Source organism: Paroedura picta, chromosome 4 (genome assembly GCF_049243985.1).
Source record: "Paroedura picta isolate Pp20150507F chromosome 4, Ppicta_v3.0, whole genome shotgun sequence".
NCBI lineage: Eukaryota > Metazoa > Chordata > Lepidosauria > Squamata > Gekkonidae > Paroedura > Paroedura picta.
Window position 1 is genome coordinate 42,537,372 of NC_135372.1, and position 25,893 is coordinate 42,563,264.

The following is a 25,893-nucleotide window of genomic DNA, read 5'->3' on the forward strand; positions in this document are numbered from 1 at the left end:
AAAGATCAGTGAAATAGGAAAGAAACAGCAATTTATTTCATGCATATTTCTCCAACAAATATGGGTATTTAAAAAAATCTTTGCCCTTGAAGCTAACAAATTAACTTTCTTCTGGATTTTTCCTACTTGTGGCAGGCCCTGGCGGTGCTTTTATTGCTGTAACAGCTTCTGGCAGAGTACGTGTCTTTAGTTTCCTCTACAATGTAAACATCACCACAGGCCAAGGACAGCTGGCCATTTTCCAATGGAAGAATACCAGTTTTGCATGAGGACCGGTAGCCTGGTTTTATTTTTAATGTTGTTTGCTTTTGTTGCTGAACACCTGAAGTCTTTTGATCAATGTACCAGGCATTTTTGTAGAGGAATGTCATAAACAGAAAAACAGACCACTGCCCCAAGGAGCCCACAAATCGCATTTCAGCTAAGGTTGCCACCTCTGGGTGGCAGCTGAAAATTCCCTAGGATTACAGCTGATATAAATCAGTTTGGAAGGTGGACTCTGTGGCATTCATACTCCATTGGAGTCTGTCCCCTCTTCAAACGCTGCCCTTCACTGACTCTGCCACCCAAATCTCCAGGTATTTTCCAACCTGGAGCTGCCAACTCTAATTTCAACAGTGGGTAAGGGAAAGGGGGGAAGGCCCAGGCTACGGATGAATTAGAGCAAATGGTACTCTTTCAGTTACAGCTGGAGATGAGGACTAAGGGATAGATCAAGGCATGGAAACAATGAGATGAAGGATTTACTAGTTAATTGCTTACAGTTTTTAAAGTTTCAGTACTCTAGGTACAGATTCCATCTATCACCAAATGCTTTTCCTCTCTCCCTTCTAGGGTTGCTAGCTCTGGGTTGGGAAATACATAGAGACTGAGGGGGGTGGGATTTGGGATGGGGAAGGACATCATCATTATTAAACATTATAAAGTTGCAGTTACGTGCAGCCAACTTACTCATTATTTGATTGGTCCAGGGGGACTGCTGCCAGTAGGGAAATACCACTCTGCCAGGGAGGGCCAATCAGTTCAAACTGCATTCTGCCAATTAGGGCCAAGCAGTGCAAATTGCACTCTGTCAGTCAGGGCTAATCAGCTCAAATTGCATGCAGACAACTCAATCTCTGCCTGATTGGCACTCCATGGGAGTGTGCAGCCTATAGGAAGAGAACACTTTGCCAATGAGAGCCAATCAGTTCAAACTGCAATCTGTCAATAATGGCCAGTCAGTTAAAATTGCATGCAGACAACTCAATCCCTATCTGATTGGCCCTCCCTCCCTGGGAGTGTACATCCAATAGGGAGAGATTACTGCCAATGAGGCCCAGTAAATTTAAATTGCATGCAGCTAATGCAATTCCTATCTGATTGGCCCTTCCTGGGGGTGTGCCACCAGTAGGGAGAGAGCACCTATAGGGAGAGGGCCAATTGTGGGCATCTATCCTTTTCCTGCTGCTTTCTGGGTGGTAGAAGTGCTGGCCTCTCTGAAAGGCCCTGCTGCTGATAAGTTGTTTCATTCTCAACCTCTTCCTATCCTCCATCTCCAGGTAAGGGAGAGAAGCCAGCTGCTTCTTTTGCTTCTTGTGTTGGTCTCAGCTCTTTGCAAGGGAGGCAGAGGTAATCAGTATTTCAAAAACAAAATACCAAGGGACAGACAGAATGCAATGAATGTCTTAACTCAGTCCAGTAAGTCAAGGGTTCCATCAGGCAGTCCATGGACATCAGCAGAAGGAGCAGATCAGAAGTTGTGCTCACAACTCAGGCCTTCTAGCTTCAAATTAATATAGGCTGTCAGTAGCCTCTCAGTCTTCTGCAGCCAGCAACTGTCTTGCTAACATAGTTTGGTGCCTTTCAAGCTGGAGCTCTCTTCCAGCACATAGCTGGAATTGCTTAATTGGCTCAGGTCAGCCAGGTGGGCTGACAAGGCAGGAAGCTGCAGCTGGAGGCTGGGCAGAGGAATGAGGAGCTCCTGCAACAACTTTGGAATATAAGCCCTTTTTTGTCTGCAGTTCCATTCCTCGTAACAGTTATATCGTAACAGTTTCAGAAGGTGGGTTGGGTGGGACCATATTCCTGCTGTTCTCCTTCCCCTCCTCTGATTCTGTCCTTCCCAGGTTCCACCTCAGATCTCCAGGAATTTCTTAACCCAGGGTTGGCAACCCTTCCCCAAAAGTCTCCCTCTTTGGGCAGCTAGAAAAGCCTTCTCCTGCTTGCTCCTGGCCATGGGATTTTCCATTGCTTACCTCTCTCTCTTTGTCATTGGTCTTTTTCTCCAGCGGGGATCCAAGGTGACATTTGCAAATGACTTTTACAAAGAACTGATATATTTTTCACAGACTAAAATATGGCTACTGAACAACTGAAAAAAGTATAGGCAATAAAGTGTTTTGAATTTGCAGCATTCCTAACACCAGGAAAGAGGTGTGTGGGACACAAGGTGTGTAGTCTGGGAGCCAAGGGGAGAGAAGCTCAAAGTTTAGGAACCACGTCTGAACCAGCCCAGCTCTCCAGAGGTTTTTCACATCAGCTACTGCCTGCTCCTTTTCACTTGGGATCGAACCTTCTACATGATAAGCAAAGGCTCTGCTACTGAGCTGTAGCCCCTCCCCAACAGTTAGGGGGCCAGGTGTACCTCCTGGGGCACATGTTCCATAATTGGGGGGCTGCCACTGAAAACAGCCTCTTATGTGCCCACAAGATGATTGGTGGAACAGTCAGGGGGGGGGCTCTCTCTGTGATCTTAATTTGCAGACAGGAAAATAAGGGAGAAGATGGTCCTTCAGTTACTGTCCAATATCTCCCCTGAGATGCAGATAATCTTTTTATAATTTTGCTAAAGTTTCAAACAGCTAAAAAACTATTCCAAGAATGTAGTGGGAGACTATTACTTATCATATTGCTATCAGTCCATCGTATCACAGTGTGTCTATTGCAGAGGTACTATCCTTTCTGTGGTTTAGCCCTAGATTTCCTCAGGAGTAGCTACTGAAACTTGTAAAATCACTTTATGTAGAAACAATGGATTGGCTCTCGCTGTCCAAGGCTAGCCCAGTCTTGTCAGATCTTGGAAGCTAAGCAGAGTCGGCCCTGGCCAGTATCTCAGAGATCACCAACGGATACCAGAGTTGCTGCCACACAGGCGGGCAATGGCAAGCTACCTCTGAAAGTCTCTTGCCTTGAAACTCCTGGGGTCACCATATGTCAGTTGTGACTCAACAGAGGAAGAAGGAAGAACTCAGAAGGCCAAATGCCTGCAAGGGAGGAAGGAGATACTGGTCTTATGATACTGTTTCCTGCACAAGAGCCAGTGTGCTGCAGTGGTTAAGAGCGACAGACTTTAATCTGGAGAACCGGGTTTGGTTCCCTATTCCTCCACATGCAGCCAGCTGTAGGGTGACCTTGGGCTAGTCACAGGTCTCTTAGAGCTGTTCTCGCAGAGCACTTCTGGTAGAGTCCTCTCATCCCCACCTGCTGAGGGGAGAGGGAGGGAAAGGTGTTTGTAAGCTGCTTGGGGCTTTCTGCAGGTAGTGAAAATGGAGAGGGGGGAATAAAATCCAGCTTTTCTTAAAAAGCAAATGGCTGCAAATGGGATTTTCCAAGTATGTGTGGCATGACCTGGATTGCCCAGCCTAGCTCTATCTAATCAAATCTTGGATGCTAAACAAGAACAGCCCTGGGTCACTGTGTAGGGACAGACAACAGTTAAGCATCTCTGAACGCCTCTTGCCTTGAAAACTCTTCGGGGTTGCCGTAAGCCAGCTGCAGCTTGCTGGACAAAAAAAAAGTTATGTAGAGAGAGCAGGCTGTAGACTTGTTCCTCATAGAACCCAATCAGAACTGTCCTCTTTTCCCACCCAGTCACTGCTGTGCTAGGGAAGCTGCTGTCTTGCTGTTGAGGCCTCATTAACTGAAATGCACGCCCGTACTATTTTCCTCAGAAAGAAGGTTTTGTATGAAGGGACCATTTTAGAGCAGCAGAGACAGCGGTTTGAATGGGGTGCTTACACTTTGGCTGGCTGCTGCTTTTCTTCTCCAACTTGTCCCTCCTGACTACTTGTCCCTCTTGACTGGCGACTTCTAATTCAGCGAGCCGGGTTTGATTCTCTGTCGCTCCACATGTAGCCTGCTGTGTGACCTTGGGCTCGTCACAGCCCTGATATTACTGTTCTCCCAGATAAATAATATCAGGGCTCTTTCAGCCCCACCTACCTCACAGGGAGTATGTTGTGGGGAGAGGAAGGTAAGGCGATTGGAAGCAGCTTGAAGACTCCTAGTACATACATACATAAAACTTTATTGTTTCCAGCCATAGGCCATTACAATGCAATCAATATATCAGTTGATATAAAAACAGTAAAAGAATTAGAACAATACATGCGGTAATCCATAGATAATAAAAAAAATAAGAATTCAGGTTTCTAGCTCTCTGGTGGCATAAGATTGGCTCGAATTTTCCTTGCGGCTAATGCAAATAGTGAAACATTATAACTAATTAGGGGGTTGGTATCTGATAATAAAAAGACTATTGTGTCCAAATTCATAGGGAAGTTCTGGCCACTCAAACATCTCTCAATATATTTGGTTCTTGGCTCCAAGTATAGTGGGCAATCCAAAACATAATGATAAAGGTCTTCAACAGCAGGTTCTCCACAAATACATAGGCGAAGGGCAAAAGGTACACCAGAAAAACAGCCTGAGAGTAGGGCTGATGGCGTAACTTGAAAGTGTAAATGAGCAAACGCCATTCGAAGTTTTTGTACAGAAATGGTAGACTCCTAGTAGAGAAAAGTGCTGTATAAAAAACAACTCTTCTTCTCAAGCCTGCCTTTAGAATAGGATTGTGTGCTGCTGCGTCTGAATCAGCTGCTCCAGGCCGCCGCAGCCAGTACCTCACCGCAGGGGGGGAGGGTGTGTGGCCACACACCTTTCCCCCTGCGGTGAGGTACTGGCTGCGGCAGCCTGGAGCGGCCGATTCAGAGGCAGCCACACACAGCCCTACTTTAGAACTCTACGAGAGGCGGAGGACTAGTTGGGCCTACGTGGAACAGAGAGGTGGCTGGCAAGTTAAGTGCTATACACCTACCACAGAGGGATGACCTGAGGTGAAATGTCTTTCTGCATAGGAGTATTCTTTTCCTTACATTTTCCCCCAGGCCTTCCTCCAGAAGTTCAAGGCACTGTACATTATCCTCCCTTCTTCCCTTCCATCCTCAGAACAGCTCTGTGAGGTAGGCTAAGATGAGAAAGAGTGGACCAGCCAACGTCGCCCAGCAAGGAAGAGCAGGGATTTTAAACTGGATCACCCAAAGGCATCCTGTATTTATCAGCTCCTTTGTCACTTGATGAATGAAGGTGTTCCCCCTACCTGAAGTACCAGATTATGCTGGCGGTGTGTGTTTCTTGGTGATATAACTGAGGCCTGGAGAATTAGCAGCATGCCCAGGCAGCATTTGCTGCAAGCTTGAAGAACCGTGGGTTGTTGTTGGTGGTTTGTTTGGGTTTTTTTGCTTCACTGGAGGAGCCCTGGCAAAGAACTGGTTTAACAGAACATAACAAGTACATTGTCTGTCTGTCTAACTCCTTGAGTTTGCATCTCTGAATGATGGATCACAGCCAACTTCAGCAAAACAAAAGATCACCCTGTGCCCTTTTTTACACATAAAGGGGGGGGGATTCTCCTTCTGCAAGAGCCTTGTTTTCTTCAAAGCAGGAAATAATTTACCAGGAGATATTTACTCACTGTTCTTTGCAGTTATCCAGGAAGTGACCGTTTGGCTTCCTTTTTTTGTTGAATGGTGGGAATGACTGGGAAGCCACTATCGGCCAGCCAGCCAGTTTTGTCCCAGGAGAAAATTACTGTGGTCCATACATCCATCACAGCCCACCAGATTCTCTTCCCCAGCATTTTGCTTCAGACAGTCATATATCCTCCCCTCCAACTTCTAGCTATGGCCCTTGTATTTCATTTTTAGAAATTCCTGTGGTCAGGTTGCCAGGTCTCCCCTGGTCATCTGCAGGGGATGGTGGGACAGGATGGCCAGATCCAGGTTGGGAAGCTCCTAGAGTTCTGAGGGGGATGTGCCACTTTTCTCCCAGCCACAACAAGCTGAGGCCAGGGGAAAGGAATTCCTTTCCCCAGCAACCCCCCTTCTCCTGGTACTGGTGAGCCATGGCTGGGAGAAAGACAGTCCCTTCCATGGCTGACAGGGGAACTGAACTCAGTGGACCAACTTGGTTGAGGTGGGGGCCCTTTTAGCTCGGTTTGGGGTTCAGTTCGTGGGTTACCCTGAATTCTCTATTTGCCCTCTTTCACTCAGTCCCAGGTTTCCTTCCTGCACTGCCAATTTCCCAGCCTATTAGTGCCTTGTCAGAGGTAAGGCTGGAGGCAGTGACCAGCCTCCCTGTGGGAAAGCATCTCACAAACATGTGCTGGCACTTGCATGCTATTCGGCTGCAGGATCTTTTAGAAAGCCGGCCCAGCTATGATGTTGTTAGATCTTGCTGATGGAGGGGGAACTGCACAGACATGCAAGCAGCCCAACTGAGTCATACCTGAAAAGGATTCTCAGGGATCCTTGGCCTTCAGAGAGGGCTGTGAAGTGTAACTTTGCCTGATCTTGTTGTTGTGGAATCAGTGTGGGATTGCCAACGTCCAGGTGGGGACCTGTAGAGCTGGAATTATAATTTCTCTACAACCATCAGTTCCTAGGGGTTCAACTCTCATTTAACAGATTCTTTACCCAGTTTATAACACCTTGCTGCACCTTAATAAAGGCCACTGTAATCACAAGTGATCTGTCTCCTGGGGAATCCTCCAAACCTTTAAGCAGAGTCTGGCAGGCCCTAATTCTAAAGTAAGACATTCACTATGTTGACAATACTGGTGGTTAATTTTTGATGATGCACTAGGAACTCAGGGATGGCCAAACTGTGGCTCTCCGAGATATAAATGGACTACAATTACCATGGGCTACAATTACCAACACCATACTGGCAGGGACTCATGGTAATTGTTGTCCATGGACATCTGGAGAGCCACAGCTTGGCCACCCTTGCACTAGGTAAAGAGTCAGTGGGAGCCAGAATGGTGCTGTTAATGAATCCTATAAGCACGGTATTATCCCAGGTTATTTTTTTCTGCAGCTGAGGACTCTTACTGTGGAAATGTGTAACACATCCCATGTGTGGAGCTGTGGGACTAGAATGGACAATTTGCTTTATGAATATGGACAGAAAAGAGAAGAATCACCAGAACTTGTTGGCAAAGCTTGTTGAGAGGTTGGGGTTCCTGGAATGCTGGAGGAATAGAAATAGTGCTTCCTCTGTGAGGTTGCTTGATCCCCTGTACATTTGTAAATGAACTGTCTCAGACAACCCCCCCCAAAAAAACATTTCACTGCTACTTCCTCATAAGGAAGCTGAACTTGTGAGGGGCTGCTCCTGGCATTTCCTTCTAGCTGTTTGGAGAAGTGGGGCATGCAAGATGAATATTTTCTTCAGGACTGCCTTCCTAAAGGTGGGCCAGAGTTATTTTCATGCACAAGAAAAGCATTTTGCAAACCAAGACTTCATCAGCGCACATAACTGTGTGTGTGCTCGTGCTTGTATTTTTTTCTGTGTCCAGGCAAAGTTTTTGTAAAAGGCTCTAAGTAGCACATGCAACCCTTGCAGAAAGCACTGCGAGGCAAATTCCCTCTCAGGCCTGCTTGTGTTTGTCCTTGGCTCATGTTTAAGACACCTGATGCCTACAGGAAGAAATAAATACGTCAATTGGTGTACAGTTTATGCAAGCCAGAACCGTAACCTTCCTGCTTCCCTGCATCCCAGCTCATGAGATAAGTTTCTCCAAGCTTGCAAACAAAGGGATCTCATAGTACTTTCATTACAAGTACCAATACTAGTCCTACTGACACAAAATAAATTATATTTTAAGGCATTTTACAGTAATAACTTAGGAGCTCACATCCCATGATTCCTCCCTTTCCTTCACCTCATAGTAACACATCTTTCATTCATAATTAGTGCATTATATCCTGGCAAGCTAGCCATTGATGTCTGGACAAGTTTTCTAGAACCTCAGAGCCGTCCTTGGAGTTGGATGACATGGCTTTCATTGGCTTGGGTCTTAAGCAACATGAGTAGATGTAGGGGTAGGACCTGGGGTTCCTCTGGCATTAAAAGACATCTCCGGGCTAAAGAGATCAGTTCCCATGAAGAAAATGTCTGCTTTGGAGGATGGACCACATAGCATTATTATACTCCACTGAGGTCCCTCCTTACTCCAAATCCCACCCACTCCTGGCTGCAACCCCAAAGTCTCCAGGTATTTCCTAACCCAGAGCTGGCAACCCTAAGTAGATGTGTGCTGCGTAAACAACATGAGGGGCAAGCTTCTGGCCCCCACTGCATTTTAATTCAAACCTTCAAAACTGTGCCCCTGCAAAGTATAGGGTTCTCAGGAACACCATGCAGTTGAAGTATTCCTCCTGCAGTGAGAGGAGGAATTGGCCACAGTCACCCCAAGTAGACGTAGCCAGCACAGATGAAACATAAACACCACAGGGAGGTTAGGATACAAGCCATTATATTGAATTATTAAATCTGGAGTGGGAAAATAGGTTACTGATCCCTAATGATAATTAAGGTGGCAAATTAAGTCGCAGCTGACTTACGGCAACTCTTGGTGGGGTTTTTTGCACTTTAGAGACCAAAAAGATTTTCAGGGGATACATTTTCCAGCATCTAAGATCCCCTTGTCATAAACAAAATTCAGGATTGCTTGAGGAAACAGTCTGTTAAGCACATGTACTCTCACAAAGATAAAAATATTACTAAAAGTTAATATTCATCCCTGACCATTTAATGTTTGGCAGGAGCACAGGATGACTACAACCATGTACCTGGGAGGAGACTTCATTGGTTCCCTTAGGAGTGAACAGAAGAAGCTGAGGACCCTTCTTGGGAAAATTTGTGTCACATCCCGTGTATGGAATTGTGGGACTGGAGTGAACAGTTTGCTGTTTGGATACCGACAGAAGAGAGAGAATCAACAGAGCTTGTTGGCAAAGCTTGGCAAGAGGTTTGGGGCTCCTGGAATGCTGGAGGAATAGAAATAGTGCTTCCTCTGTGAGGTTGCTTGATCTCCATCTGGTCATCCTGTACATTTGTAAATGAACTGTCTCAGACAAAAAAACAAAACACTTCAGTGCTACTTCCTCTTAAAGAAGCTGAACCTGTGAGAGACTGCCCCTGGTATTTCCTTCTAGCTGTTTGGAGAAGTTGGGCATGCTTTTCAGTGCACAAAGGAATCTCAAAGTGGCTTAAAATCGCCTTCCTTTCCTCTCCTCACAACAGACACCCTGTGAGGTAGGTGAGGCTGGCAGAGTTCTGGCCAAGGTCACCCAGCTGGCTGCATGTGGAGAAGCAGGGAATCAAACCCGGCTTGCCAGACTAGATGCCGCTGCTCTTAACCACTACTCTCCATTGGTGTAGACATTCAGAGATGGTTTGCCATTGGCTGCCTCCATGTAGAAACCCCAGTTTTCCTTTGTGGACTTTCACCAAATACTAATCAGTATTTGCGCTGTTTAACTTTTGAGAACTGATCAGATCAGGCTAGCCTGGAATATCCTGATCAGGACAATATACATTATAGTTCCCTCTTATCAGCTGTGGTGGTCAGTTTTCAGAATGGGTACAGCATACAAAGCATTATGTTTCTGCAGAACCATGTGCCCTCCTTCTCTGTTTGTAGAACTTGCTTTCAATCTCCAAAGCCCTTTCCCTCTCATATTTTGAAACCGAAGACAAGTCAGTATCAGCATCTGGCCAAAAACAAATGGTCCTCTGGTTATGAATAGGGCTCCCAAATCATGAACAATCTATAAAAGACATGGAGTGAGCAGGTGACCATCCAATTCACCCAAGCAAACAGTTTTGCGGGTATTTGGATAGCAACCAGTGTTTATAAATTCATTGTATATAAATTGCTCAGGGAATAGGAAGGTGGTACATCATTGTTTTCATTATCATAAATCTGTACATAATCTTCACAGGTGTAGTTTTTCTCACCTCCTCACCTCCTCCATGGACGATATTCAATGTGTGCTCTTATACATACGGTGTCTGTCACTTCTTCATAAACACCTCATTTCTAGGTCATCTAACTTTGTCAAAGAATATAATACCCATTGTCATCTAAGGATATAATACTGATTAGCTTAGTAGTTCCAAATTGTGTGATGGCTAGTATGCTGTGAGCGAGGTAAATAATGCAATTGCATAGTTACAAGGATCATGTGAACCCAGTGAACTGTCCAATGAGGAGGTTTCCTCCTGCATCTCTGCATGAGTTATTGTTATGGCCTTGCGTGTCAAGCAGCCTCTTCTTGGAGTAGGTCATTCAGGATCATCCCTATCTCATGAACCAGCCAGGTCCAGCAGAACCTAGTGACACAGATGACTCCTCTAAGGAAGAGGCAGCCAGCAAACCTGACCCAAACCAATAACAGAGACGCTGCAGGCGGAGTCAGTCTCTGAGGGAACTAGACATGGATCCACAGCCAGGTACCACTATAATGGCCCCATACCACCCTCAACCCTGAGTTGGGAACAGCAACCCATCTGCCAGCCAGTTCACCTCCCCTATCACCAAAGCCTCTGGAACAGCATAGAAGGAGGAATAGGAGGCAGCTTCAAGACAGAAGTCACAGTGCCAGGTTGGAAGCACAGCAGTGGCTACACATCAGCAATGGCGATGAGGGATTACAGGAGCAGGGCTGAGATGGCTGACAGATGCTTAGCATGATGCACTAAGCAAGGGAGAGGCTTCATGGAAGCAACTTGTTTGTTATTGACCTTGCAGCCCTTGCTCTGGACTGATTTCCCCGCAGCTGACCTTATCTTGTATCTTAGACACTTTGCTTTTGGATTACCCTTTGGCCTTGAAGCTGTAAGTTATGTCTAACCGGTATCTGACCCTTGGGACTGCATTCTGATAAACTCCCGATGTTGAGAAACTCCCTCTGTCTGCTGCAGTCTGCAATCAGGACAGTGTGATTAGATCAGCCAGCAGAGTTACCTGCTTTGAGTGGAGGCTGTGTTTTTTGCCTCCTTCCAGTCAGCAAACAATCTTAGAAGGGCCAGTTCACCCACTAGGGTTGCCAGCTCTGGGTTGGGAAACACCAGGAGACTTTGAGGGTGGAGCTGGGAGTGGGCAGGCTCTGGGACCTCAGTGGAGTATAATGCTATAGTCCAATCTCCAAAGCAGCCATTTTCTCCAGGGCAATTAATCTCTTTAGTCTGGAGATAAACTATAATTCCAGAGGTCAGCTAAGTGACAGATATGATTACTAGGGGTAATCCACAGCAGCTTCCCAACCATCAGTGGCATTAGTGACTGGCATTGTCTCCTAGGGCTGTATGGCCACTGGCATGGTCTAAGCTTTGGCTAATCCTGGACCAAAGTAATGACAACATAGAGGTGAAGAGTCTTCATTACTTGTCAAAATATCTCTGCTGGTGACATACAGCAATATAGGCTGTTCTGTGGGGTGATGGTTTCCTGTTCTTTTAAAAAACATTTTGGGAAAATGTGTGCATCAGCAATCAGAAATTAGGGGAACAGTGGGCTAGCTGAACTGGCAAGCAGTGCTATTTCGTGAATGCTTGTTTTAACAGGCATTTGGGGTTTATCAGCTTATTTGAAAGGGAAGCAGTAACCACTTCTAATCAATGAGTGGCACGAGCAGCACGGTAATGTTGTACAATACGCTTTTTTCTTGCGGTAAGATGGGCTTTGTGAGGAACGCAGGAGCTTTATGGATTTAGTTGCCTTTATGAGCAGCAATGTGGGTCACCTGACAAAGCAGCGGCAACAAAAGGAAGCTTGCGAGGGAATTATTAAAAACTGAACAATGGAGTTGCATGTGTCATAGATTCAGCTACGCAGTAGATTTCACGCTCTCAAGTCTTAGCAGACTGTGTTGCATAAGAAATGCACCCCGTTCATATACGCGGCCAATTAGCTATTCGTACATATATATGGTCCCAGGGATGTGTGAAGCAAAATTCAAAGCTGATTTGCGGTGCTGCTTAACTCCTTAGCGCTTGCAGAAAAAAATGTGGGATGGAAAAATTTCTCTAATTGAATTCATGGAGGACGTTGATGAGTGGAGGATGTGCATAGAAATTAGCCATTGCACACATTCATCAGACATCATTGGGAAGGTGTACTAAAGAACAGTGGATTTAGCACATCATCTAGGTGTGTTTGTGTAAACTTTGGAATGGAAATTTCAGACTCATCCAGCCTCAGTTTGCTTCAGGGCTGAGCAAGGAAAGGCCTTAATCCTCCAAACTGCGCTCTGTGTTGTTATTTGAAGTTGGGCTCTGTGCTTTTGTGCTCACATTTGAAAGGGGAAAACGTGCTTTAAAAGGACATATCTTCTCTCCTTTCATAATGCTAATAACAAAGTAGAGCTTTGTTCCAAATAAGGACACTGAGTGGTTTGTTGAACACAGTAGGACTGCCAGGTCTCTTGCTTCAGCTGGATACCTCCTGTTGGCAGTCCCATTTCCCCTCTCCTGCCTAGTAGGGCAGAGTGTGTGTGTGTGTGTGGGGGGGGGGGTATGCATCTGACACTCATTGTCACTTCCATTGTGAAACCAGAAGTGTTATCACTGAATCAGACCAACACTGTAGCATTGTCCCAAAACTGTGATCATAGAGCAGGGGTTCCCAATATTTTGACACATAGGGTCCACATTAGCGTGGCCAGTGCCTAAAGAGGGCTAAAGAGAGTCAGCTTAGTGTAGTGGTTAGGAGTGCGGACTTCTAATCTGGTGAGCTGAGCTTGAGTCTGCGCTCCCCCACGTGCAACCAGCTGGGTGACCTTGGGCTCGCCACAGCACTGATAACGCTGTTCTGACTGAGCAGTAATATCAGGGCTCTCTTAGCCTCACCTACCTCACAGGGTGTCTGTTGTGGTGAGAGGAAAGGGAAGGCGACTGTAAGCCATTTTGAGACTCCTTCAGGTAGACAAAAGCGCCATATAAGAACCAACTCTTCTTCTCTTTCTTCACCTTCACCTTCACATCTTAAACCATAATGTAACAAAATTATTAACCTACTTATTTAGATCAAAACATTCAAAGCTAAATGAAGAAATGTTAACTTTAATGCAATCCATTTTGGAATAATATTTTACAGTAGAATCCTTTTATTGAGCTACACATGCTTACCTAGTCAGTGTGATTTTTGTGTTTTTTTCCTGCTAGCCAAGGTATTGATGTCCAAGTCCAGGTTTGTGACAGACAATCTTAAAATGTCATGTAAATGTTCATCTGTAAGCCTTGACCTACACTTCAATTTCACAATTTTCATATTGGAAAAGGTTTGTTCACAGATGTACTGTGGTGCCAAAGACTGTGAAGATGCCTGCAGAAAATTTCTTTAGGTTGATAAATCTAACACATTATTTTCTTTGTAAATGTCTCTGAGATGATTACTGGCTTACAAATCTATTAGTTCCATCTGAAAAAAGTTACTTCCATCTTCTGGTGCTATGTCAAATGAATCCTGAAATATTCTTATTTCCTTTCTAAGCTTATGGCAATAAGTGAATCTGTTCTGAAATTCCACCTGCAATAGGGTCAGTGCTTTGATCATAGAATCATAGAGTTGGAAGGGGCCATACAGGCCATCTAGTCCAACCCCCTGCTCAACGCAGGATCAGCCCTAAGCATCCTAAAGCATCCAAGAAAAGTGTGTATCCAACCTTTGCTTGAAGACTGCCAGTGAGGGGGAGCTCACCACCTCCTTAGGCAGCCTATTCCACTTCTGAACTACTCTGACTGTGAAAATTTTTTTCCTGATATCTAGCCTATATCGTTGTACTTGAAGTTTAAACCCATTACTGCGTGTCCTCTCCTCTGCAGCCAACAGAAACAGCATCCTGCTGTTGATATTTCTTTCAACATTGAATTGTAAATTCCCATCCTTCTCAAACTTTAGTCCATTACGGCATGAGAAGTTTGAAAGTTACCTTCACTAACTTGCTTCACAAAAATATTTAGTTTTGCTTCAAAAACTTTCAATTCAGTATACATGTCATAGACAAATTATGCATGGGCTAGAACACCCGAGATGGCGGCAACAGGGCTTTGGGGGAAAATCCCTGATTATGCTTGACGTCACCGCCATCCCAGGCGCTGTTGAGCCCTGACCCGACCCAAGCCCTCAGAAGGCCTGCATTAAGGAAACATGGATTCTTCCATGTTTCCTGGTTTGCCATGGGCTCAGGCGAGGGCTAGGTCAGGCTAGGTCAGGCTAGCCCAGTGCATAATGGGAGAAGCCAGGCCTTTCGGCCTGGGTCCTCCCCTGACCTCCGGCATTCCTGCAGGGGTGCCTTTTGCCCCTGTCAGCTCTGCAGCTTCGCAGAGCTGACGGGAGTCCCCTCACCATGGTGGGAGACCAGCATGCTCCCCACCATCGTGCAGTGGGGGGCCCATGCCCCCACTTCTTCCCCACTACCCACGTGCAAGGGGCCATTGCGTTGGGGCAGCCAGTGTGCACTGGGGGAACCCCTCCCCTGTGCGCACATAGGGAACAGCAGGGCTTTTTGCATAATAAGTCAGGCACAAGCTTTCCTTTCTCCTGCAACGTTAGATTCAATGTGTTCAGATGCTCTGTGATTAAGAAAGCCAAATTAAAAATCCATTCAAGGTCAGAAAGTGCTTCTTGACTTTTTCCATTCTCCTTAAGACATCAATTTCATGATGAAGACTGAAAACATGTTTGAGGACTTTGCCTCTGTTAAGCCATCTGACTTCTGGATGGTACAATACATCCCCATATTCTGCATCTATCTCTGAGAGAGAATTTTGAAACTGACAATGAGCAAGGCCATGATGCCTGATGTGATTAATGCTGGATACAACAATATGCATCACGTTTTCCCCCTGAATAATCTTAGTACACATGGCTTGCTGATGTATGATGCAGTGAAATTGCACAGGAAGTGTACCATTTAATTTCAATATCTCTTCATTGATTTTTACAACTACACCAGTTTTACTTCCCACCTTATTTCTTGCACCATCCATTGTGATGCTTTTCAATTTATCCCAAGTCAGCCCAAGATTTTCTGCTGATTTACATACCTTCAAGAATATGTTTTCTTCAGTTGTGGTTCCTTTCAAACTCTGCAGTGCACATAAGTCTTCTGTAATTCTGAAGTTGGAATCTATCTCCCTGATAAAAATTAGTAGTTGAGCAGTGTCAGTAATGTCATAACTGTCATCTAATGCCAAAGAAAAAAATCAAAACTTTTTGCCTTGACAACCAGTGACATATGAAGCTCTTCTCCTTGTTCTTCAACACGCCTGGTGATTGTAGATGCAGATAAACTGACACAACTAACACAAGATACCTTCTCAGGGCACATGTCCTCCATCACTTTAACCATGCACTTCTTAATACATTCACCATCAGAGAATGGTCTACCACTCTCAGCAATACATTTAGCAATTAGATAGTTGGCCCTCACAGTAGACAGGTTCTCTTCAACATGCTTTCTGAAATTATTTTGCTGCAAAAACATTGATTTTTAAGAGAGTATCTTGTTCACTCTCACCTCTCCTTTATATATTGAATAGCTCTTGTGACAGGATTCAAAGTGTCTTTTAATATTGTACTCCTTTAGTACTGAGACAGTTTTAAGATATATCAGGCAAATTGCTTTATCCTTGTTTAAAATAAAGAAGTACTCAGAAGTCCATTTGTCATTATAGACACGGTGCTCATCTGCCATTTTTTCTTTCTTTGAAACAGAACTTCTTTTTTCAGACATCTTACATGGGTAATAAAAATATGAGTAGTATAATTTTAGAGGCTTAATTCTTCCCTTTCCCATTAAATCCACTCCACTTTAGCTGCTATTAGCTGGGGATTTTCAATTCAACCATGACAAAGAAGAGAAGAGACTCCTGTCTCTCCTATCCACTCCAATTCTCAGAAGCACTGGGCTATATACATAGACCAGGAACAATTTTTTTTTAATGGATTGTGAATCTGGCCTACCAGATGGTTGAGTTGCAATGCTAAGTACATTTAATACTATGAGATTTATTGCTTAATAAACACAGTACATTGAAGTTTAAATATACACCTGCTGATCCATTTTAATTTTAATACATTAAAAATTGCCCCCCCCCCCACAAAAGGGCAAGTAGACAGAAAAAGTTAATGAGGGCAGCCTTCCACCTGGAACAGAGGATATGACATTAAGTTGGCTTCAGAGTATATGCAGGGTGCACATACACATCGGTGTTTGCCAGCCACGCTTCAATCATGAGAAGTAAAATGGCAGCCAGAGGGAGGGGAACTTAGCTGGAAGAAGTTGTGAGAAGGGGAATGCCATAAACTTCCCTGCTAAGAGAGCACTCAAGGGGCCACTCACTGGCTCCTGCAATCACAGATGTATAAGAAGACTTCTAGCTGGAGTGAGGAAGGGAGGAGAGGCAGAAGCAAGGAAGGCCAGAAGTCAGAGCAACCATCTCTTGTTGTGGAAGGAAAAATGCTTTTGCTTTCAACAGCAACCTTACCAGTAACTTTGGAAGCCACTTGCTTTGATGGGTGGGGCTTCTAGAAATGTGGGGCTTCTAGAAATTATGCAAAACATTTGGGATCCTTTTTATTTTTTGCAAAAGTACAAGGCATTTTTGCTGTCTATTCCCTGCCTTTTTTTTTTTTGCAAAAGTAGACCTGGCATCTCCTGAACCCATTCACACAGTGACTTTACCTTCCCTATATACATACATAGCTTCAACATGGTAATTCTTGGAGAGGGGGAGTTAAAAAGCTGAGTGGTATGGGTGCCTGAGCTTTGCTGGCTAGCAAAGCACTTAGATTGACCAAAATGCTTTTATGGAGGATATAAGAACAAGAGGGCTGACAGAAGGAACCATCCAGAGCCAAACAAACAATGTTTCTATTGTCTTTTTTGCAAGAAAGTGACAGGATGAACAGCAGTAGATGGGACTGCTTGACGCAGGCAGGAAGAACAGTATAGGTCTACGGGGAAATGCCTGGATGGTGATAGCAGCAGAAAAGCAGGTTGGAGGGCCACACAGAAAGAGATCGGGGCCGCATGCAGCACACAAACCTTGGGTTGGGGACCCCTGATGTAAGACATGCATAGAGATTCTGTTATCAGGGCTGGTACTTCTGAGAATCTAGAAATTATTGTGAGATAATTAAAAAAAAGAAATAATCTGGAATCAGGATTAAATTACTGTTTTCCTTGAATTATTTCTGCAAATATTTAGCTGGATTTACTCGTGTTGGAGATCCCTGTCATAGAGCATTGCCCTGACATGATGTCACGTGTGAAATTGATATACTTTTTTGAAAGTACCCCCCCCCCCCAAAAAAAAAAGATCAAACCTCCTCTGGGTTGCCAACACTAGGCAGGCAACCCTAGTTGAAACATGGAACCTCTTCTCCTTTTCTCATCCTGGTCCTAGAGCAAATTGAGACCTCACATTTGCAATTCAGATTTTCTGAATGAATCCAGACAAAACGACCTTCAGCTCATCTGATTGAGTCTGAAACAGCACTCTGCAGTTTGAAAGGTGAGAGACTGAATGAAAAAGTGAGGCTGGTGAGTGTGTCTGCCTGAAGCTAACTGAAACTGGAGGTGCAACCTCTTGTGTGTGCTAGCAGGGTTATTGTCTTTGCAATGTTAGGCAACCAAGCGCTGAGCAATCAAATGCCAAATTTGCATGTGAGAGCTAGCCTTTGGAGAACTTGACTGTGTAGTTGTAAAATGAAGAATCATTGTACACTGAACAAACTGTAGAAAGCCTTGCCTTCTTCCTGAGCTTGTGTGGCACAAGTTCTGGCTGTTCCAGTTAGAGAACCCACAGGGCACATTTACAGGGCACACCCAGCTTCTCAAGTTTGTAGCAAAGCAGAAAGTACATTATATGCCAGGCCAGATGGAAGTTTTTTTTTTCTGTACCACAAATTACATCCTGTTCATTTCTCTACTGTGACGATCCCAGTACAGAAAGAGGACTTACCTTGAGCAAAACTGGCACAAAAGGACTTTAAAACAGATAATGTGGAATTCTTCAAGATCGATTTCTGTATTTTAAATTGGTTAATTCCTTCCTTAGGTGAACTACTACATGAAATGGTGTCAGGAACCAATGCACTTCTACTTTGGTACCAATCAGCACATGCAAACACATGGGGGAAATCAGTCCAGTGTTCTGGATGCCCTTTTATTTATAAGCATTTTTTTAATTTAAAAGGATAAAGTAAAGACAAGAAATAAAATGAGTTTATTATAAATGTGTAAACTCATAGCATCTATTTATTTATTTATTTATTTATTTATTTATTTATTTATTTATTTATTTATTTATTATTGTCTCTATATACAGCCCTCCCCTGAGGCTCAGGGCAGTTTTACTATACACTGTATAACATATTTAAAAAGAGACATGAAAAAAGCAAAGAGTTCCCTGCTCCTCCACATGCAGCCATCTGGGTGATCTTGGGCTAGTCACAGTCCTGATAGAGCTGTTGTCACAGAGTAGTCCTGCCAAAGCTCTTTCAGCCTCACCTTCCTCACAGAATATCCAATTGGCTGCACGTGGAGGAGAGGGGAATCAATTTTAAATAAGTATTTTCCTTTTCACAATATATGGCCATAGTACTTGTTATTCTACATTATTTTAAACTGGCAAATGTGGATTTAACCAAATGGTGACGGGTTGAAAGGCAGATGATTAATCAAGTAGAAAGTTCCTGAGTCAGATGTCACAGCCCTAATGCAAAACATGGAAAATGCCAAATCCAGCTTCCACTTTCTTGCCAAGAACTACCTCTGATTTATGTTCTTTAACTCACCTCCATTTGAAAACAAGAAAAGCAGGCACATCAAGGTCTAATCAGGGGTGGATTTATTCACCAATAAAACTTAAAGCTACAAGTCAGCAAAGACTGATTAGAGACTGATGTTTGTTCAGCTCAGGAATATCTGTGCAAGCAAATCATGATGGAAAATCTAAATCATGACCAATTACTATGTAAGTACCCTAAGATTTTTTTAACCATCAAGAAAATTGATTTGGCGAGTAGATTCAGTATATGTGTGTGTCTATATATATATATATTATACATACATATACATATATATATATTACATACAGCCAAGAAGACTGACTTATTGGAAATGTCCATATATTATAGTGTCAGGATTATGTATGGATGCAGAATGTCTAGGAGCTGTGCTGGAGCTTTGTTTCCTGTGCTGCTGTCTTCCATTGGAAAGATGTCCTGAGTAGCAGTAGCTTAACAAGCTCTGTGCTTTGCTCTGTGCCTTCCTGTTGCTCTTCCCTGTGTCAGGTGCCTTATCCTTTCCCCCTGGACCTCCCCCTCCTGGAAGGAGGTGGTTTCCTCACTTCTGTGCGTAATTTCCTCCCCTTGGGTGCCGCTTACTATATGTTGGTTTTCTGTTGGAAGTGTGAATTTGCTTCTCTCCCTGCGACTTTAAAATAGTGTTTGTGTAGCCTAACTCGGGCCATCCAGCCAACTTTCCCAGCCCTCTTGTCTCTAGATTGTGCACCCAGCTAGGATCAAATGTTCTTTCATGGGAAAGGTCTTCCCACATCTTGGGAAGGGCAGAGGGTGGTGGTCCTGTGCCTATATTACCACAACTTGAACCCAGAGCTTTATCGCAGACAATTCTTCTGTTCCATGGGTTACTTTTGGGGAAGTGATGTCCTGTATGTCTCTTATTCAGTAAAGTAACTTTGGTTAATTATCTGAGCCTTGGTATTTGCCATGATAGGGGATGGAAGGGGACTTTGCAGCAGTGCACGCCTAGGGCCATAACACCCTGCCCTGTTAACAAATAGACAAGGATTCTGATATTTTTACATGCATCTTCTTACAAGCTGCAAGACCTTGTGTACTCTTGCAAAGATATGTATGAAAATTCAAGGTGGCCTGATGGAGCACCAGCTTGGGTCATCCAGGGGGACTCTGAGTGTGACTGGTGAACACTAGGCAAGAATGAGAACTGGAAGAGTTTCCATTCCTGTTGTTATCACCTGGCGGAAAGGAAAAGGCTGAGCTTTTTTCCTACAGCTGCAGAAAAAGGAGTATGGCTTCAGACATACTTAAGTGATGAGAAATAGAGGATACCATTGGGAACCTTCACTTGTACTTGGAGAAAAGAAAATTGCTTGGGAAGATTGTAGGCACACTCCTCCAAAATCACTTTTTTTTTTAATGAAGAGGAAGATTGGGTTTTAGTACCCCACTTTTCACTACTTGAAGAAGTCCCAAAGTGGTTGAGGGAGGGGAAATAATTTTTAAAAACCCTTTGACAACGGTGTGATGTCATATCTGGGAAGAAACCTGAAAATGATGTCACACCTTTCTAGGAATCACTGGAGACTTTATGGTAAAACCACAGAGTTTTCAGAAATTCCTAAAGAAGAATAGCATCACTTCCAGGGAAAGTCGGGAAGTGCCCTCCCACCTGCCACTGATTTGCTGGGCCATGCTTGGCAACCCTAGCCAACAGCTCACCAGGAAATTCCCCCATGGTTGTAATGGCCTGATTGTTCTTGTCCTTGGGTTTCCTATTTTACTGGCTTTTCTGAAAGAAACTGAATACCATCCTGTACATTCCCTCTCGCTAAACTGAGAGAGCACGATGAAGGGATTGTTTGTGGGCTGTGCATTAAAGTAAATAAATCAAAATTGCAAGCCAAGAAAAATCCCATGCTCAAAACAAGTTACAGTAACCCTAACTTTGACTTGCTTTTTTTCTGAGGCAAAAAACACACAGAACAGCTCCCTGTTTCTCACACACAGCAGGCCCGCAGCCTGCATAGTAGACAAATTGTGGATCGGAGGAAATGGATTCCTCCAAAGGCCTTTGCACTTCGGCTTGCTTAGCATTCTCCTGTCATGCAAGCGAAGTAAAAATAATCCGCCGTGCTTGACGCAAGCGATAAGGACATGCCACAGGGCAGGAAATAAACAGAATGGATGTCTGTGGCATGTCAATACAATAACCAGTCATCCTGGTAAGCAGTGACCTTTTAAATTTAAACCTGACATTGGGGATGAGAAGGGTTTTGAGTACCTCTTGAGCAGGCTAAAAACAGGAATCAGATGTGCAATATGGAAAAGCAGTGCTAGACAGCCCTCTCTTTCGCCTCAGAAGACAGAGGGGCATATCAAAAGGGCTATCCCAAATTATCCTCAACACAACCTGGTGAGGTAGGTCACTGGTTTTTGTGTATGACAGCCATCAGCCACCTCCTTAACGATGGGGTTGAATCCTATTTGTTGGTAACACTTTGTGCAAGGCAGCCTTTCTCAACATTTTTATGGCTGAGAAACCCCTGAACCATTCTTCAGGCTTCAAGAAACCCCGGAAGTGGCACGATCATGAAGACTATGCTAAACAAGCTCCTCCCCTTCCCACCCACCCCTCCAGGCCCATCATTGTCAATTTTGGGAGGGGGCCAGGTTGACATGACTGTATGTGGTTAATATCACCTGATAAATGTTTAACAATTGTACAAAAATATTAACATTAATTAACCCCCACCCATTCAGGAAACCCCAGGGGTTCAGGAAACCCAGGTTGAGAAAGCCTGGTATAAGGGCTTGTGGGAGAAATTGAGGCTCTAGGATTGGAGTTTCACCTTAGGGTGGACTGAGCAATAAAGTGGAGAGAAAGGGCTGCTCCAAACACCCGCTTTCCCCACCCCAATTTCTAAATGCCTGCTGAGATTTGGAGATTGCTCCTTGTGCAATGTTATAGCCCCAGTTACGAATTGCTGCTTTAGCATGTATCTGGATGCATATAAATCAAACAGTGGATCTCTGAGGAAATATACTGACCACATTGTTCCCAGAGGTTGCCAGTTTGCTCCAGGGCTACACGTTCAGGGAAAACTGGTTTTGCCCCTTTGCCGCAGAAGTTATGCGAAGAGCCAATGGACGTCAAAGACCCTCCTCCCCTTTCCTTGGAGCAGTTTTGAAACCCCTTTAAACCAACTCCCCTCCCTTTCCAAACATTCCAAATAAAGCAAGGAATCAAACATTTCAAGGAAGAAAAGTCCTTAAAGAATTAAAATAGGGAATAGGTGAAGCAGCAGGGCTCTTGATGAAAATCAGTCTTCAGAAATCACTGAGAATGTCTGTGGAATGCATTGTGAAAGCGGGTGGGAAGGCAGTTAGCGGTCTGGGTGGAAAAAAGCCAGTGGCAAGCGCTGTTTTAACAGTACATCTTGCCTTCACTCTGTAACTGATCTGAGATAATATATACTCATATAAATAGTCTACTAATGGTTATGTGAATATCTGACAGATCTTGTACCATACTGTGTAATTAGATAAAAGAATCTCATCTAAAGCAAATTACCTGGCTGTGTTGGGATTTACGCAGACTAGAACTGCAATCCTGTGTGCGCTGGTGGGAGGGCGAGTCCCATGGATCTCAGTCTGACGTACTTCTAGATAAACCAACACAGCATTGGATTGCACCTGCAGGAGAAGTACAGCCCTGGTTTTCTATGAGCAGAAAAAAATGTTTGCTAGTCTGGCTATGCATACAGAATTTTCCTCTATTCCCAAAGCACTTCTGGGTTCTTTATTAATCTAGTAGTGTACATTTTTGTATTATTATTATTATTATTATTATTATTATTATTATTATTATTATTATTATTATTATTATTATTATTATTATTATTATTATTATTGCCTGCCATTCCCAAGACCGGCTCATGGCAGGTTACACATTTCCAATAAAACCCCCATTAAAAACCCCATTAAAAGAGACAACAAAATCACAATAAAAGCAGAAACTACGTTGTTGTTGTTGTTGTTGTTGTTGTTAGGATTTATTACCCACCACTCTCGGCCAAGCTGGTTCGTGGCGGGTTACAAAGTAAAAATAATCCAATTCCCTAAAACCCCTAATTTCCCTTAAACCCTGCGATTAAAATATAACTACCAGAAAGAAGAAGAGCCTCTTGTGGCGCAGAGTGGTAAGGCAGCCGTCTGAAAGCTCTGCCCATGAGGCTGGGAGTTCAATCCCAGCAGCCGGCTCAAGGTTGACTCAGCCTTCCATCCTTCCAAGGTCGGTAAAATGAGTACCCAGCTTGTTGGGGGGTAAATGGTAATGACTGGGGAAGGCACTGGCAAACCACCCCGTATTGAGTCTGCCAAGAAAACGCTAGAGGGCGTCACCCCAAGGGTCAGACATGACCTGGTGCTTGCACAGGGGATACCTTTACCTTTTTACCAGAAAGAAATAGGCAGCAACCAAAGCATCACCAACCACCTGCTGGGAACCAGGGGAGCGGCTGACCACCACAGGTGCCACATGGTGGTATACTCCTCCTTGGGGGGGGGGGCGTAGATCTTCTCTTCACCCTGGCCTCAGCCATAGACCCGGTGGAAGAGCTCCATTTTCAGGGTTCTGCAGAAAGTTGGAAGCTCCCGCAGGGCCTACAGCTCCTCCGGGAGCTCATTCCACCAGGTAGGGGCCAGGACCGAAATGGCCCTGGCCCTACTTGAGGCCAGGCGAGCCTCTTTGGGGCCAGGAATGACCAATAAGTTGGAACCTGCAGAGCGTAAGACCCTACGGGGAGCATAGGGTGACAGGCAGTCTCGCATATATGTGAGTCCCAGACCGCGTAAGGCCTTGAAGGTTAATACTGAAACCTTGAATCTTATCCAGGCTGCGACTCACAACCAATGCAGCTGCCTCAGCACAGGCTGGATATGGGACTTCCAAGGTGTTCCTGTGAGGACCCCAGCAGCTGCGTTCTGCACCAATTGCAATTTCCTGGTCAGAGACGAGGGCAGACCAGCGTAGAGCGAGTTACAGAAGACAATCTTGGAGGTGACCGTCGCATGGATCACCATGGCCAGGTGCTTGGAGGACAGATAGGGTGCTAGTAGTCTCGCCTGGCGAAGATGGAAAAATGCCTTCTTGACCTATGCCTCGGTGGAAAGTGAGACATCCATGGTCACACCCAGATTCCTGGCCTGGGGCGCCGTGGTCAGTTGTGTCCTTGCCAGGGTGGGCAAACATGGTGGTAATACCTTCCATGACCTGCACCCCCCCCCTCCATAACTCTGGGGGAAGAAAAGAGGTTCAAGATGACAACTGATTGCTGCATAACACCAGAAGGGGGGGCACCGCTCTTCCTCACTGCCCCCGACCTCAACCATAGACCTGGCAGAAGAGCTCCATTTTGCAGGCTCTGCAGAATGCCGAAAGCTCCCGCAGGGCCCACAACTCACCTGGGAGCTAATTGCTAGCATTTTAGTTTTGCATATTCAGAAGCAAAGCTGTTGACTGTGTGGATCATGAAAAGTTATCGTTAGTTTTGGATTTTAGTGCATCAAGATGGAAAAAAGAATCCTCACCAGGACTTACAGAGTAGTCAAGTCAAATGATGGAGTATGAATCCAAAACTTACATACCTGATGCAAAACAGATCAATATCAGATTTTAATAGGAAATGGAATCTAATGTAGACTATATTGATTACTAAAATGGGATGGAAAGAAATCATTGATTTGTATGATATATATGTTAATGATGGAAATATAAACTCTGGATGAAAAAACAATAAGAACTTCCAGAAATATATTTAAGACATACTGTGATATATCAGCGTAATATTGATAGTTCTGTAAATGAAACATGTAGTGTCTTTTTCTTTCCTATGTAATGTCTTTCTGTTTTTGGAGCCAGTTTGGTGTACTAACCACTAACCACTCCTGTGCGGACTTCTAATGTGGCACGCCAGGTTCGATTCTGCACTCCCCCACATGCAGCCAGCTGGGTGACCTTGGGGTCACCACGGCTCTGATAAAACTGTTCTGACTGAGCAGTGATATCAGGGCTCTCAGCCTCACCCATCTCACAGGGTGTCTGTTGTGGGGAGAGGAAAGGGAAGGTGACTATAAGCCACTTTGAGTCTCTTTCGGGTAGAGGAAAGCGGCTATAAGAATCAACTCTTTTTCTCTTCTTCTAAATAAAATCTGTACACAGATAAAGCTATGATTGGTTGGCAAAGAAACGGCTGTGTCATAACATCTGATTGTTTTATGTGCAACCTGTACTCTGGGCCAGTGGTCCCCAACCTTTTTATCACCGGGGACCACTCAACGCCAGGGACCACTCACCGGGGACCACTCAACGCCTTTTACTGAGGCTCGGGGGGGGGGGTAGTTTACTCCTCTTCTCTCAACCACTGCCCTAGCGCTCTCTGATCGCCATGTTAATGTTTAAACATCCCTTCAAAATAAGATACAGACACGCCACAACAATGAAGTGTGTTGTAAAGGGCTGGGGAGGATGAAGTAAAGGGCCGGGGGGGGGGGGAGGGCATCCTTCGGGGCCCACCTCCAATTAGTCGAAGGACCACATGTGGTCCGCAGCCCACAGGTTGGGGATCGCTACTCTGGGAAAACAGCTACTGTTAGGGCAGAATATAGAGAAACAGAATGGTTTCCAATTGGCAAAGGTTCCAAATGACAAGGATATATTTTATTTTCCTGTCTCTTCAATCTGTGCAGAAGAACATACCATACGGAAAGATGGATTCCATTGGGAGACAGGTGGAGTGAAAAGGTTGAAAGGAACATTGGCCATTCAAGATGCATACATGACACTATTTTACTGGCAGAAAATAGGGAAAACTTGAAACAACTACTGAGGAAGGTTAAAGCAGGAAGACAAAAGTAATGACTGCTGGGGAATTACACAATTTCTGATGACGAAGAGACTGAAATGGTTCAAGTTTTTCTATTCGTTGCTTCATCCTCAACCAAAAGGGAGA

At 44.5% G+C, this 25,893-nt stretch overlaps 1 long non-coding RNA gene across 1 annotated transcript in view; it reads left to right on the forward strand.

Annotated features, from left to right (window-relative positions):
* LOC143835281 (uncharacterized) overlaps positions 1-16,676 on the forward strand; it is a 125,521-nt gene extending 108,845 nt beyond the window's left edge. Inside the window, exon 5 of the long non-coding RNA XR_013230061.1 lies at positions 8,868-16,676. This is a non-coding gene — a long non-coding RNA (uncharacterized LOC143835281). The remainder of the gene's footprint in view (positions 1-8,867) is intronic.
* Positions 16,677-25,893: the final 9,217 nt, after the last annotated feature.